This window comes from Hemitrygon akajei, chromosome 5, assembly GCF_048418815.1.
Source record: "Hemitrygon akajei chromosome 5, sHemAka1.3, whole genome shotgun sequence".
Taxonomy (NCBI): Eukaryota; Metazoa; Chordata; class Chondrichthyes; order Myliobatiformes; family Dasyatidae; genus Hemitrygon; species Hemitrygon akajei.
In genome coordinates, this window is record NC_133128.1 from 8,267,398 (window position 1) to 8,280,776 (window position 13,379).

Here is a 13,379-nt window from a genome sequence, read left to right on the forward strand (position 1 = left end):
CACAGGCAAAACCCTCCCCACCACTGAGCACATCTACAAGGAGTGCTGCCACAAGAAAGCAGCACCCATCAAAGACCTCCACCATCCAGGCCATGTTCTCAACCACTTGACTGGAGGTACAGAGGCCTTAAATCCCACACCACCACGTTCAGGAATAGTTATTACCCTTCAACCATCAGGCTCCAGAACCAATGCGCATCACTTCACTCACCCCGACAGTGAACTGATTCCACAACCTGAGGACTCATTTTCAACAACCCTACAACTCATCCTCTCGGTATTATTTATGTTTTTTTAATTATTTGCATGATTTGTCTTCTTTTATACATTGGCTGGTTTTTAGTCATTGTTATTGATAGTTTTTCATAAATTCTATCGTATTACTTTATTTTCCTGAAAACACCTCCAAGAAATGAATCCTGAGTTAGTACATGGTGACATACAAATACTTTGAGAATAAATTTGCTTTGAATCTTGAACTTAATGCAGTGTGATGAGAACTCCAAAGATTCTCCATGAGGTTATCTAATGTTTATTAACACATCATAATGGATTGCTGGCACTCATCCATACCCTGAGATCAAATTACAAGCGATCTTTAACCATGTACACATACAACCAAGCACCCACGCATCATCAATTTACAGGCCATGTCACTCAGGATTCATGCTATATATATATATTATATATATGTTTGTGTGACTGTATGGTTACTTGCTATTTTAGATGTGCTTTATGTGCCTTGGGCTGTGTACAATTGCCAGCATTCTGCTTTGCACCTTGACCCTGACACAGTGTCGACACTTGACATTGTTTAGTTTGGCTGTATACATGGGTGTCCATGTGTTGGCTGAATGACAAACATGAACTTGAGAAGGCAAAAATGCACAATGAGGACTCTCAGCTTGGTCTGGAAACCCTAGTACACCAGAGCCTGTGAAATACTGAAAGGCCATTAGAAAGAATGGATGTGGTAAGGATGCTTCCTATAGTGGGATAGTCAAGGAACAGAGGACACTGCTTCAGAATAGTGGAATGTCTATTTAGAACAGACACTAGGAGGAATTTCTTCAGCCAGAGGGTAGTGAATCTGTGGAATTCGTTGCCACAAATGGATGTGGAAGCCAAATCATTGGGTATACTTAAAGTGGAAGTTGATTGGTTCTTGATTAGTAAGGATGTCAAAGGTTACAGGGAGAGGCAGGAGACTGGGGCTGAGAGGGATAATAAACCAGCCATGATTGAATGCTGAGATTTGATGGGCTGAATGGCCTAATTCTGCTCCTACGTCTTATGATCTTATAGAACAGGGAGTGGTGGACTCTGGCAGTTCCATCACAGGTACAGCTACTCCCACCATAGGACAGCAGCATCCATCATCAAGGATCCCACCAGCCAGGCCATGCTCTCTTCTCACTGCTGCCATCAGGCAGAAGGTAAATGAACCTTAGGTCCCATACCTTCAGGGTTAGGAACTGTAATTATGCTACAACCATCAGGCTCCTAAACCAGCATGGATAACTTCACTCACCTCAACACTGAACTGATTCCACAACCTATTGACTCACTTTCAAAGACTCTGCAACTCATGTTCTCAATATTATCTATTTTATTTATAATGTCGTTTTTGATTTTGTTTTGTATTTGCAGTTTGTCTCCTTTGCATATTGGTTATGGGTCAGTCTTTGTGTGTAGTTTTTCATAAATTCTATTGCATTTCATTGTTCTACTGTGAACGCCTGCAAGAAAATGAATCAGGGTAGTATATGGTGACATGTAGGAGCTTTGATAATAAATTTACTTTGAACTCTTACATTAAAAGCCTACCCGAGGGAAGAGATATTTTTTCTTTGGATCTAAGAGCTGATTCCTTGACCTAGCACTAAATCTCTTCCAAGGTTAAGCTCAGTAAGCATGTCTCTCTGAAGCAAGCCAGCCAGCCAGCCACCATTAGCATCCACTCTCAATGCAAAACATTGGTTGCCTGGAAACTGCCAGTTGCTGCTCTGCAGGACTTGAAACTGAAATACTATTGTTCACTGGTTAAGAGCATGTATACATTAACATAAATGAGTGGATTGAAACTAGCACAATGATAGTTTTTACGTTTTGATCAATGGTGTTGGGGGAAGTCTTCACCTGATAAAACACAGAACAGTAATAAGACCATTAGATATAGGAGCAGCATTAGGCCATTTGGCCCATCGAGCCTACTCTGCCATTTCATCATGGCTAATTCATTTTTCCTCTCGGCCCCAATCTCCTGCCTTCTCCCCGTATCCCTTCATGCCCTGACCAATCAAGAATCTATCAACCTCTGCCTTAAATATACTTAAAGACTTGGCCTCCACAGCTGCCTGTGGCAATGAATCCACAGATTCACCACCCTCTGGCTAAAGAAATTCCTACTCATCTCTGTTCTAAAAGAATGGCCCTATATTCTGAGGCTGTTGCTCTGGTCTTAGACACCCCCATCATAGGAAACACAGTTCACTGGCCCACAATGTAGTCCCAGGTTTAAAGACCCAGAGGAAAAGATGGAGGGAAATGGAACATAGAAAATAAAGTAGAACAAGGATTGCACAGGTCCTTTGGCCCACAATGTAATGCTGACCTTTTAACCCTTCTCTCCCACACAGCACTCTATTTTGCTATCATTCATGTGCCCATCCAAGAGCCTCTTAAATACCCCTAATGCACGCCTATTACAACCCATGGCAGCACATTTCATGCACCCGCCATTCTCGGTGTGAAAAACCTACCTCGGACGTATCCCCTATTCTTTCCTCCACGTGATGCCCCCTCATATTAGTCATTTCCAATCTGGGAAAAAGCCTCTGGCTGTCTACTCTATCTATGCCTCTTATTATCTTGTACACCTCTACCCCACCCCGCACCACCAGGTTTAGAAACAGTTATTACCCTTCAACCGTCAGACTCCTAAACTTGCGTGGATAACTTCACTCACCTCAACACTGAACTGATTCCACAACCTACAGACTCACTTTCAAGGACTCTATAATTCATGTTTTATTTTCTTTTATTTGCACAGTTTGTCTTCTTTTGCACATTGGCTATTTGTCAGTCTTTGTTTATGTAGAGTTTTCATAAACTCTATGTTTTTTTTCCTGTAAACAGCTGCAAGGAGATGAATCTCAAGGAAGCATATGTGACATATATATACTGTGATAATTTCTCATGTCTAGGAAATTACTTTGACTTTTGATTTCACTGACATATGTCATGAAATTTGTTGTTTCGTGGTAGCAATATGATACAATACATAAAAAATTATGGCAAGTTACAAAAATAAATAGTGCGAGAAAGATGTAATGAGACAGTGTTCATGATCCGTTCAGAAATCTGATGGTGGAAGGGAAGAAGCTGTTCCTAAAATAGAGAGTGTGTGTTTGGAGGCTGAGGGGTGAATTTGTAAAATCTTGAGGGGAACAGGCAAGACAAATGGTCACAGTCCTTCCCCAGGGTCATCATCATTATGTGCTGTATGATGTGAGTGATCATGGTCTTCTATCTGTCTTTAATTTTAGAAGTTCCAATAAGCTCTTCAAAACTTTTGCCTGTCTATCCCTTGATGTAACTCATGAACGTCATGCGTGGGGCCGTGATTTACTCTTCCATCAATTTTTCCCGTCACTGCAAGATGTTTGAGCCTCTCAAACATGATATCAGCTGTCTTCTTATTCTGGCTTTTTGGACCATAAGATATCGGAGCAGAACTAGGCCATTTCCCCATCAAGTCTCTTCTGCCATTTCATCATGGCTGATCCATAATGCAACACCTCCTCATTTCTTACTCTGCCCATCCATGATATTTTCATCATCCGCCTCAATAAACACATTTCAGCAGCTCCAAGTCTTTCCTCACTTTGCTTTGATACTGTCCAACATTCACTTCCGTATGTTAGTGTGGAATGAACATAGCACCATAACACTCTGAGTTTCGTACCCATGAAATTATGTTATTCTCTGGTATCGTGCTCAAATGTGCATTTCCTGAGGGTAGAGGAGTCCATATCCAGAGGACAGGGATTTACGGTGAGAGAAGGCAGACTAAAAGTGCACCTTTAAATGTAGAAGGTAGAATGAGCTGCTAGGGGAGAACTATTACATTATTTAAAAAGACATTAGGACAGGTTTCCGTACATAATGTGATGCTGTGTGACCATGGTACACAGTAAGTACCGGTAAGTTTTGCATTACATCTGATGGTGAAGCTTCCTGCAGATGTGGAATTAATCTACAAGCTGAAGGTGAACTTGTTCAATTTACATCAAATGGCCTGCAAGCTAATTCTTGTGTTTCCTGCTTTCATTTCAGATTTCCACCATCTGTGCCTTTCTGAAGATTCAATTGTGGCCAGTTACGTGCCATTGAAAATGCAAGCATCAGTTCAGGCAGCATCTGTGCAGAGCGTAACTGGTTTCATGCTTCAGGACAGTGGCTCTTCGGCAGAGCTGTTAACCCATTTTAAGTTGTACTGTGGGGGGGTGGAGGGGGTGGGCGGGGAGTGGTGAAGAGAGCAGAGAGAATATTTGTGATATGAGACCAAGGTTGTCTAGGTCAGTAATTTTTGGACTGTCTAATTTATCATTGCTCACCTGAATGGAGGTATAGACTTACCGTAGATTCCGGACTACAGAGCGCACCTGATTAAAAGCCGCTGGCTCTGATTTTAGAAATAAAATCAATTTTTTAATTGTAAAGGCCGCACCGGATTTTAGGCCGCACCGGATTTTCGGCCGCAGGTGTCCCACGTTGTAATATGAGATATTTACACAGAAAGATATTACACGTGAGGATTTTTTTAACTTTTAATTAAATCCATATGGTAACAAAAACAAATACATATTGCAAATGCTTTTTTTCGAACCGGGCCCGTAACGCGGCTACTTTTAAATATACGTTGCGTATACTTCTTTACTGAACAACATTCCAATATCTCCTAACGACTGGTAAAAAATATATATATACTGCAGCCTACCAGGAAAAGTTATTGATAACCTTTAACTTAAAAGCAGCGTTCGCTCAGATCCAAAGCCGCTCGCGTAATGCGCTCCCTCCCTCCGTCCCGTTTCATCGCAAACCGGCATTTTCCCACAAGACACCGCGAAACCGGGTGTGACGTCATAGCATCCCGCGATGTAGTACAGAAAACAAATATAGTTAAAACTCTTCTAACTTTAACTAGAAAATGAATTACTAAGCGAAAATATTATAAACTAAGCAACTGCCATAAGGCAGCACAATGCTTCGAGTGTTTTCCATGTTGATGAGGGTGAGTACAAATGACTGATTTACAATAATTTAATTGTGAAAGTTGATTTATCGTACAATTTCATTGGACCTCTGTGAACTACTCATCAATTTTATTGGTCTACTGTTATGAGGCAAAATGTTTACGAGGTGGCATGAAAAAAAATCATGTATTAGCCGCTCTGGATTATAGGCCGCAAAGTTCAAAGCTGTTCAAAATGTGGGAAAAAAGTAGCGGCTTAAAATCCGGAATCTACGGTAGGTAGCCGTGAAGGAGAGCACTCCAACAAAATTATACTGAGTATGTTTAAAGTATGGTGTTGTGATTGACATGAATCTTTATGTTTAGTACATGCATTTTACTACTTGAATGTGAGTGAATGTGTGTGAGTGTGTGTGTGTGTGTGTGTGTGAGAGAGAGAGAGAGAGAGAGAGAGAGAGAATGTTTGAGTGTGTGTGCATATATAAGTGTATGAGTTCTAATAGGCTGCAGATTGTGTCACAGTGCATTTACCTGTTTTCACATGTCAGCTGATAGGTAAATACAGGAATGCGTCACTTAACGTCCACGATACGTTCTGTGAAATTGGACGTAATGTGAATGGGACGTTGTGCAAACACTATATTATATACTTTGCCTCTTGTTGCTGCTATCACTAGGAGTGGTTTTGCCCCGTTTGGAAGCCATGATGCACTTTACAGTAATATTTTCAAAAGAAAATTAAACAGAGAGATAACACTACTACACTCAAGAGACTCGTGATACACGAGATTGGTTACATCCGCTACGTCACGTTCTCCGATCGGCACTACGGACATGTATGCGATTGGACGTTGTCCGAATGGACGTTAAGCGGCGCACACCTGTAAGTCACTTCCTTTTCCATTGATCTCAGAAAGGATTTCTCTAATATGGAAATGACGGCAAAGAACCAGTCGTCTTCAATAATGTGGAGTGTGGACAAATTAGCAGTCACCCTGAGCAGCGTGGAGATCTCCCCAGTTCCCTGAAATGGTGTTGCAGAGATGTTACACCCCTTAGAAAGGGGACAAAAATTTGAGGGCAGAGGAGGGATGGGTGTATGTGGGGGTCGAGGGAGAGACAGACTGACAGAGAAACAGATAGAGACACAGGGAGAAAGAGTGGGAGAGAGACAGAGAGAGGAAGAGAGCGTGAGAGTGACAGACAGCAGGAGAGACAGTGAGGACAGACAGGCACAGAGTGGTAGAGTGAGAGAGAGCGCAGTAGCACGTCACCAGATAAGCAGTATTCATAGGAAAAACATAAATTGTGCATAAATTATACAAGAAAGAGGGTGAAGATATGGGGCGAAAGAGAAAGAGTGAGGGAATTGGGGAGAGAATGAGGCAGAGAGAAAGAGCATGTATGAGTGAACAAGAAACACAGAGAAGATAACACACACAAAACACTGGTGAAACTCTGGCAGAGCAAAACGAGCAGTCCATGCATCAACTTTCTCTACAGTCCTGATGAGGGGTCCCATTGACCTGCTGAGATCCCCAGCACATTGTCTGTGCTGCTGTTCAAGATTCCTAGCATCTGCAGAATCCCTTGCTTCAGTTAAACTCAACGCATACACCCACAAATCAGTAGTGAAGACACAAACACAAAAATACATATTAAGATGCTTTTATAGTAATTCTGTTGTAACATGCTCATGTACTGTAAATAGATAAAATTACCAGCCTCTTAAAGCATACCTCCTCCAAAATCCTGTGATTCATTTGCCATGCCTAGTTTTTGGATCATAGGTATACCACAACACTCCTAGCCTATATTTACTCAACAGACACAGTGGATTCCAAAAAAACCAACTACATATTTGCGCTCCCTTACGCCTTCTCTGTGGCCCTGCTGATGAGTTTCCCAATCGAAATGCCCTTTGAAAGTAACAGAGTTACAGATCGCTGCACCCTAAGGCTTCGAACCTTTTGCTCACACTTCCAAGTCAGAAATTCAGGATTCAAGATTGTTTCTTGTCATTCTTCAGTACACAAGTGTGAAGGGGAATGAAATGATTGTTACACCAGATCTGACGCAGCACAAAAAATACAATAACCCTAAAGAACAAAACAAAAACAAAAAAAATAAAAGCAATCCTATAAAACTCAATATACAAGTAACTGATAAACTCAGAATATTCTGCAGATGCGGGAAATCCAGAGCAACACACACAAAATGCTGGAGGAACTCAGCAGGTCAGGAGCATCTATGGAAATGAATCTGACTTCTTTCTCCTTCCTTTCCAATCCTGACAAAGGGTCCAATCTCAAAATGTCAACTGTTTATTCCCCTCTGTAGATGCTGCCTGCCCTGCTGAGTTGCTCGAGAATTTTTTGTGTGTATACACAGACTAATTTGTACATAAAGTGAGGCAAGGTGATGTGGATGTAGTGGTGATGGGAGCAGAGGCGTGGGTGAATGGGTGGAGATGTCGATAAGCCTCACACCTTGAGTTAAACCCCTTCGTCATGTCAGCAAGACCAAGGAGCTGATTACTGACTTCAGGAGGAGGGAATGTATAGGTCTATGAGCCAATCCTCATTGGAGGATTAGAGTGGATTCAGCAACTTTAAGTTCCTTAGTGTTGTTATTTCTGAGGACTTGTCCTGGACCCAGCAATTAAGTCCAATTACAAAGAAAGCACATCAGCACCTTGACTTTCTTGCAGTTTGCGAAGATTCACCATATCATCTAAAACTTTGACTAACTTTTATAGATGAGTACTGGAGAGTATATTGACTGGTTACATCACAGCCTGGTATGGAAACACCAATGCCCTTGAATGGAAAACCCTACAAAGGGTATTGGATAATGCTCAGTCCATCCTGGGTAAAGCTCTCCCCATCATAGAGCACATCTACACGAAGCATCCATCATCAGGGACTCCCACCACCTAGAACATGCTCTCATTTCACTGCTGTCATCAGGAAGGTGGTACAGGAGCCACAGGACTCACACCGCCAGGTTCAGGAACTGTTATTACCCCTGACTGGCTTTTGAACCAGTGGGGATTACTTCATTCAACTTCACACCCTATCACTAAAATATTCTCACAACCTATGGACTCATTCTGATGGACTCTTGATCTCATGTCCTCGATATTTATTATTGATTTATAATTATTATTATTTCTTTCTTTCAGAACCCTATGGTGCAGTTCATCTGGTCCGGGTGACTTATGTACCTTTAAGGTCTTTCAGCACCTTCTCCCTTGTAATAGTAACTGCACCCACTTCTCTTCCATCACACCTTTCAACATCTGACACACCGCTAGTGTCTTCCACAGTGAAGACTGATGCAAATACTCATTTAGTTCATCTGCCATCTCCTTGTCTCTCATTATTATTTCTCCAGCCTCATTTTCTAGCAGTTCTATATCCACTCTCATCTCTCTTGTAGTTTTAACATACTTGAAAAAGCTTTTATTATCCACTTTGATATTGTTTTCTAGCTTGCTTTTATATTTTATCTTTTCCCCTCTAATGATTTTTTTCTTTGCTCTCTGTAGGTTTTTAAAAACTTCCCAATCCTCTGTCTTCCCACTAATTTTTTCTTTGTTGTATTTCCTCTCTTTTGTTTTTACATTAGCTTTGACTTTCCTTGTCAGCCATGGTTGCACTATTTCTATCATCTGAGTATTTCTTCATTTTTTGGAATACACATGTCCTGCACCTTCCTCACTTTTCTCAGAAACTCAAGCCATTGCTGTTCTGTTGTCATTCCTGCCAGCACCTCCTTCCAATTTACTTTGGCCAATTCCTCTCTCATACTACTGTAATTTCCCTTACTCCACTGAAATACTGCTACGTCAGACTTTACTTTCTCTCCATCAAATTTCAAGTTGAACTCAATTATATTATGATCAATGGTTCCTAAGGGTTCTTTTAACTTAAGCTCCCTATTCATCTCTTTGGACTTCAAACAGTCCAGCACGGTCAGGCTGAATTTGGAGGGTTACGTGCAGTTCTGACCACCTCCCTACAGAAAAGATATCAATACGCTTGAAAGAGCACAGAGAAAATTTACAAGGTTGTTGTCATGACTTGAGGACCTGAGTTAAAGGGAAAGGTTGAATAGTTTAGGACTGGAACACAGGAGAATGAAAGGAGATCTCATAGTTCCCAACCTTTTTTTATGCCATGGACCCCTAGCATTAACTGAGGAGGTCCATGGACCCAAGGTTGGGATCCTGTGTTATAGAGGTATACAAAATTGTGAGGGGTATACAGTATATAGAATAAACACAAGCAGGTTTCCACTGAGGTTGGGTGAAACTAGAGCTAGAGTTCATGGGTTAAATGTGAAAAGTGAAATATTTAAGAGGAATCTGAGGGGTAGCTTCTTCAGCCAGAGGGTGGCGAGAGTGTGGAATGAACTGCCAGCAGCAGTGGTGGATGTGGGTTCAATTTCAACAGTTAAGGCAAGTTGGAATAGGTACATGGATCAGAGGGGTGTGGAAGCTATGGTGCAGGGGCAAAAAAAAACAGGCTGGCATGGAATAGATGGACCAACAGGCCTGTTTCTATGCTATATGATCCTATTAGTGTCCTGGCAATATGCAGACCCCAGCAACCTCCCCAGGGAGCCATGTGAGTGGGCAATTTTCACTGTCTCTGAACTAAGGGCTCCCTCAGTCCTCACCAAGAAACGACCTGCTGATCAAGGTGCGTTATCAAAGCCTGTGACGGAATTTCCAAGCCCACATCGAAACCAAAGGAGCAAGGCTGAAACTTATCGTCAAACAGGGTGACACAGTATAGATTGCACTGGTATCGGTTTTGAGCAAACTGGAATGGAAGCCTTGAGGGGAAAAGAGTCCAAAGGTTGTAATGTACTCAGTTAAGAATGCCGCACAGTCATTTACAGCTCCGGGCCTTGTGTTGTAACAAGGTGTGTACAATGTATGCCCTCCTACCAAGAACACCTCCCTGCACAGGAACCTGTGCCTGAAAACTATGCCGGTTGTGAAGCAATACTACTCATGAGGAAATCAGGTCCAGAAAAACAGCTGTCCTTGTTTACAGTCGGATAAAGGTTTTGGTTATCAACACCAATGTTTAAGATTCAAGTTTGTTTGATGTCATTTCCAGTACACAAGTGTAAAGGAGCATGTCCACAACTTACTGACCCAAAACACAAGAAATTCTGCAGATGCTGGAAATCCAAAGCAACGCAAAATGCTGGAGGAACTCAGCAGGTCAGGCAGTGTCTATGGAAACGAAAAAAGCAGACAACATTTCTGGCTGAGTCCCGTCTTCAGGGCTGGAGAAGGGGGAAGATGCCAGAATAAAAAGGAGGGGAGAGGGAAGAGGAAAGAGTCTAGCTGGAAGACGATAGGTGGGTGGGAACGATAAAGGGCTGAGGAAGAGTATCTGATAGGAGAGGAGAGTGGACCACCCAAGAAAGAGAAGGAGGAGGGGACCCAGGGGAGGTGATAGACAGCCGAAAAGAGGTAAAAGGCCAGAGTGAAGAAGAAGGGAGGGGGAGGGGGACGGGAAAACATTATTTAACAGAGGGAGAAATCAATATTCATGCCATCAAGTTGGAACATGGCAGGAAACTGGAGCTCCCAGAGGAAACCCATGTAGTCAGAAGGAAAACATACAAACTTGGGTCAACGGCACTGTAGAAGCATTACACTAACCATCACACAACCATCACACAACCATTACACAAACATTACACTAAGCACCACACAACCATGCCACCTCACTTTATTCACTATGTAACTTTTTATTCTGAACTTCGTTACTGTTTTCCCTTATACAATCTCAATGCACTGGCACGATGAAATGATCTGAATGGATGGTGTACGAAATAGAAATTTTCACTGGCCCTCAAGACAGTTGACAATAAAAAAACAATTTTTTTGGGTAATTTAACCTGTTAAGTATAGTGATCAAACCAGGGAACCCTGAGAGGGGAGATTTAACAAAAAGGTATTGTCAGTTTTGTTAAACTGTGCCGTGCAGCTTTAGTGTAATACAGTCAGCTATGGGAAATGTGGGGGACAGTGCACAGTCTTTTCAGAGAAATAACAGAACTTTACTGAAGTAGGAGCCTAACTTTCCACATTACGATGACTAAATCCGATTGTCCAATACTGGATAATCCAAGGCAAGGCATGTTTCTCCATAATTGGTTGTCTGCCAGGAAAATTCAGGCAGGCCACAGTCATGGGTACACAGAATGGAAACGATTAGTAAAAGTTAGTAAATTGGTCATATGAGTCAAGTCCTGTTAAAAAAAACAGACAATAGAGGCATTTAAGGGCCTTTAGATGGACATCACTCTTCAGGGTCCCCTGAAGGGATATAGGTCATGTATTGGGTGGTGAGGTGGAGATATGGCTCCATCAAAGGAGGTGATGCACTAGCCTGCAGGTCACCCTTGGGCAAGGTGTAGCTCCTATTTAGCCCCCTGATCAGGGTCACATGAAACCATGGGAGCAGGTGGTGGATAGTCGTATGAACAGCTTGTGCATATCACAAGTCCTGGTTATGCGACCACGGACACTGGGCAGACAACCCCTGAAGAGTATTGATAATGAGGTGGGGTCACCAGTCTTGTAAAGACACTGTCCAGGAAAAGGCAATGGCAAATCATTTCTGTCGAAGAAATTTGCCAAGTACAGTCATGGTCATGGATAGTCCATAATCACCCACGTCATACGACACAGCATGTAACGGCCGATAGGCAAAAGTGATTTAGTTTAATTTAACATTGCATTTGGCGGAGACATTGTAGGTCAAATGATCTGTTCTAGTGTTGTACTGTTCTATGTTTTAATAACATTACTGAGAAGGGGTTTATTTCTTTTTTATTTTTACTTAGCGATAACAGGCTCTTCCAGTCCAATGAACCAGCACTGCCCAATTACACCCATGTGACCAATTATCCTAATAACCCATAGATCTTTGGAACATGAAAGGAAACTGGGACACGTGGAGGAAACTCGTGCGTTCACGGGGAGAACATAGATTCCTTACAGAAAACCCCAACACACTAATTCTATCCGGTATGTCTGTAGAATATAGGAGGGAACTGGGGCGTCCAGAGGAAACCCAGGCAATCATGGAGAGAATGTACAGACTCCTCACAGACAGCGGTGGGAATCAAACCCAGGTAGCTGACTCTGTAACAGTGTTAAACTAAGCGCTCACTACTGTGCCGCCTATTGCCAAGCAGAGATCCAATGGGCGAAAATGGCTTCTTTGACGTCAGAAGCAAATATGAAATCCTTTAAAAAGCTCCGTGTTAATATTCTGTAAACAGTAACTGAATAAACCAGTACTCCGATAGAAACCACTGAAATGATCTGGAGTTTCCAGGGACAGTCCAGAGGGCATTATCCACAATGAAAATGAAATAAAAAGAAATAGTTCTCCTAACCCACCATAGTGAAGGTGTGGGAGGGGAAAAGTGAGGACTTGTTTACAATTAGCACGCACCCTGTTTAATGATTAATAACCAGGAGTATTGAAAAACCTGCTGAACAGGAAGTGTTCGTTTTTCAAAGAACAACTGGCTCACTGGTATTACTAAAAACATTGAAGAACAGTGTAATTAGATCCTTGCAACTAATCTGTAATCATAAGATTATGAGACAAAGGAGCAGAATGAGTCCATTCAGTCTATTATGTCTACTCTGCCATTTCAGCATGGCTGATTCATTTCCTCTCTCGAATTGGTCGTGTCTTTACAAGCTCTATCCAGGCCTTTCCTCTCCCTGCTCCACTTGCCCAAGGCTGCGAAGCAAGAAGAGTCAAAGGTCAAAGCAGGATCACTGTGGAAAGTGAGGGGGTTGGGGAGGGGTCATCGTGGTTCAGCTGATAGAGAATAACACTCCTGAACTTATCTCACAGCCCTAGGTGTAATACAAAAGGAAGTAAGGGATGGCGATAGGAAGGTGGTTTGGAGAACTAAGTGTGCTTAAGTTGACATTCTGATTCCCATGCAGCATACGCACACAATTTAACTGCACTGTGGCACAGGGTGATGTGCCCTACCTATCCATCTGGCCTGCGCTTCGTCAAGCTGGAAATGAATTAGAATCGTCTCTGGGCTCATTCACAGGACA

At 42.3% G+C, this 13,379-nt stretch overlaps 1 protein-coding gene across 2 annotated transcripts in view; it reads right to left on the bottom strand.

The window, feature by feature from the left end:
• cxadr (CXADR Ig-like cell adhesion molecule) overlaps positions 1–13,379 on the bottom strand; it is a 100,207-nt gene that overhangs the window by 59,023 nt on the left and 27,805 nt on the right. The window lies entirely within an intron of this gene.